Source organism: Camelina sativa, chromosome 14 (assembly GCF_000633955.1).
Source record: "Camelina sativa cultivar DH55 chromosome 14, Cs, whole genome shotgun sequence".
Classification (NCBI taxonomy): Eukaryota; Viridiplantae; Streptophyta; class Magnoliopsida; order Brassicales; family Brassicaceae; genus Camelina; species Camelina sativa.
In genome coordinates, this window is record NC_025698.1 from 31,609,079 (window position 1) to 31,612,097 (window position 3,019).

The 3,019-nt window shown below is 35.5% G+C and overlaps 1 long non-coding RNA gene across 1 annotated transcript; it reads left to right on the forward strand.

Moving 5' to 3' along the window:
- Window positions 1,143-1,456, forward strand: LOC109128839. The gene is made up of 2 exons (XR_002035140.1): window positions 1,143-1,296; window positions 1,423-1,456. It is a non-coding gene; the product is annotated as an uncharacterized LOC109128839 (long non-coding RNA).

Sequence of the window (3,019 nt, forward strand, 5' to 3'; positions counted from 1 at the left end):
GTTCCTCCTTGTGTAGCTTGCTATGATGAACCTTGTGTAGGTGGCATGGATTCTCCTTGAGAAACTGGCTGTGATGAACCGTGTGTAGATGGTAAGCTCCCAACTGTAGAGGGCATTAACCCCGTTTTGTTGATGCCCTCTCCTGTGTTGATTGCTTCCTTTGTCTCTTCTTCCTTTGTGAGGATGGTTGTGGTCCTCTTTGGGAAGCTGGTAGTGATCCTCCTTGTAAAGTTGGTAGTGATCCTCCTTGTGTAGCTGGCTGTGATGAACCATGTGTAGGTGGCATGGATTCTCTTTGAGAAACTGGATGTGATGAACCGTGTGTAGATGGTAAGCTCACAATTGTAGAGGGCATTAACCTCGTTTCAAGATAAATAAACTGGCGTCGTTTTGTTGTCAACAGAAATAATTAACGGATAATTAACTCCGTTTAATTGCTCTGTTTGACCACTTAACGTGGTGCCTCAAATGACTAAGTCAACGAAAGTTTGGGATTTATTTTGAAGTCAACATATAGTTAGTGTTTTATTCCTCCAAACACATACTTCGTGATTAAAATCAACGAAAACATAAACTTGGGGATTTTAATGACATTTTTTAGACTTTAGAATTTGGTCTCCTGTAATAAGAAGATTTCATGTTGTATATGTTGGGTTTCGAATTATCTTTTTGTTGGGCTGACAGGCCTCTTCTTAGTGTAAAAAGTGAATCCCTAAATCCCATTAATGAAATCTTAGGGAGAGGTATTGGTTTGGGATTCAATGAGAATTTAATGACTTTAAATAAAAGTATAATCTTGCAAAATAAAAGATTCTAACAGATTGTTTAGAAAGTTTTTTAAAATCTTGCTGATTTGTATTTCCTAATCTTGTAAAATCTTTCATAAAATTTTGCAAATTTTCTCAAAGAATATTGGACAATATTCTCTTGATTATTCAACTCTTTTGTCAAAAAATAGAAAAAAAATATAAAGAGAAAGAGACCAAGGAAGACATGGTGGGAGGTTAAAATCTCCAGAACCCTAACGCCAAAGTCATACTCGTTGGTTTTGGCTTTTATCAACAACAAAAAAAAAAACAGAGTATGAGAGATAGAATAAAGAACATAATAATAAACGATTCTCTCTTTAATCAAACACACAACTTTATTGATATGAGAAACTGAATTGTATTACAGACTTTTGTATTGCAGGAAATAGAGACTTGATCTGTATTTTTACGAGTGAAACATTGTGTTGTGTAATAAGAAAAGACATGACTCTTCATAAGACACAACATATAAATCATGACTCTTAACGTACGTAACTTTATGTTATACAAAACTCAATTATGTTTAACACTCCCCCTTAATTGAGTTTTGGTGTAGGATGTCAAACAAAAAAAAAATGAGTTACTGTATATGGTGCTCGGTTCAATGGTGCAGGTTTCGGGGGACGTTGTGTCGCCTTTGTAGATGCTAAAAAAGCAGAGGCAACTGCTTTATATGTGAAGGATGAATATGAAAAGGCCGAACACGAGTTTGCTTATAATCTGAATGGAGGAAAACATGTTCTCATCTGCGAAGCAAGTGATGTTGCTCGTGTTCTTCTATGATCAAAGTCGTTTTTTTTGTTTTCCAATATGCCAATCAAACTTGGATTTTTTTGTAGCACCTTTGTTCTGGGGCAGCGGAGAGGAGTGTGGGATGCGGAGAAGAAAAGCCATCGAAGCTGAGGCCATTGAGCAAAAGAACACCAAAAAGTCATGGATTATGATTCACAAATCTCTCTATTTGATGAGAGAGTTTTCATGACTTTTTTTATGAAGAAAATGATATAAAATCTTAAACCAATAACATAATATTTGAATTTATTAACAATCCAAGATTCTTTTGTTTTGTTTGAATAACATAAAACTTTTAATGACTTTATAAAACTTTTAATCCAATAACACTAGATTTATCAAGATTTTAGATTACTTTTTATAAATCCACAACTAATAACACCAAATTTTAAAAGAGTTTTAAAATGTCTTGATTGAATAACAACATATTTTACATAACTTTTAAAGTCATTAAAATTCTATTTAACTCTCAAACCAATAACCCCCTTATATTTCTAATAATTATTCCGAAATTACAATTTCATAAAAAAGCATAAAAACATATACAACAAAATAGGATAGTGCTACAAAATAGGATACTGCCAAATTTAAAATACGATCAAATTTGGTAATCAATTGCATTTTCTCAATGCTATAATAGAATAGGATACTGTTACAAAAAAACCCGTACTAGATAATATAACTGCTATAGAGAATTTCAGTATAATAACATATGCAACAGGCGCTGTTAAAAAAAACAAACTCTGCGTCGTGGGCGATGTCATAGCGTTTGTTATAACTCTGTCAAACTTATGAATAGCGTTTTTTACACGCTGTTAAAACCCCGATTTCTTGTATTGTATAATCCAAAGAACTGTTTCATCTAAAAACTGAGCGATCTGGGGTCGTTCACATTACCTTGCTCGATTGGCCCTTTGAAGTTCGGAAGATGTCTCTACGATTTGGGGGCATCAGTCAGCTTAATGCCTTTGACTGTAGCCAAACACCTTGGGTTTGAGAAATTCAAACCCACCGACATACAACTAGTTCTAGCAGATCGAACTACAAGATTGCCAAGTGGAGTGTTGGAAGACTTGCCGGTCAATGTAGGATCAGTAGACGTACCAACCGACTTCGTGGTTTTGGAAATGGATGTAGAACCAAGGGATCCACTTATATTAGGACGACCATTTTTAGCCACCACAGGAGCAATGATAGATGTGAGGAACGGGAAGATTGATCTGAAGCTCGGGGAAGACCTTACTATGCAGTTTGATATTCGGGAAAGTATGAAAAAGCCCACAATCGCGGGCCAAACCTTCTGGATAGAGGAACTAGAAAAACTGCATGAGGAGACGTTTCAGGAAGTAACAATCGGAAATTTCTTACAAACAGCGCTAACAGAAGATAGCGAGGAGGGGTTCATACACCAAGAAACG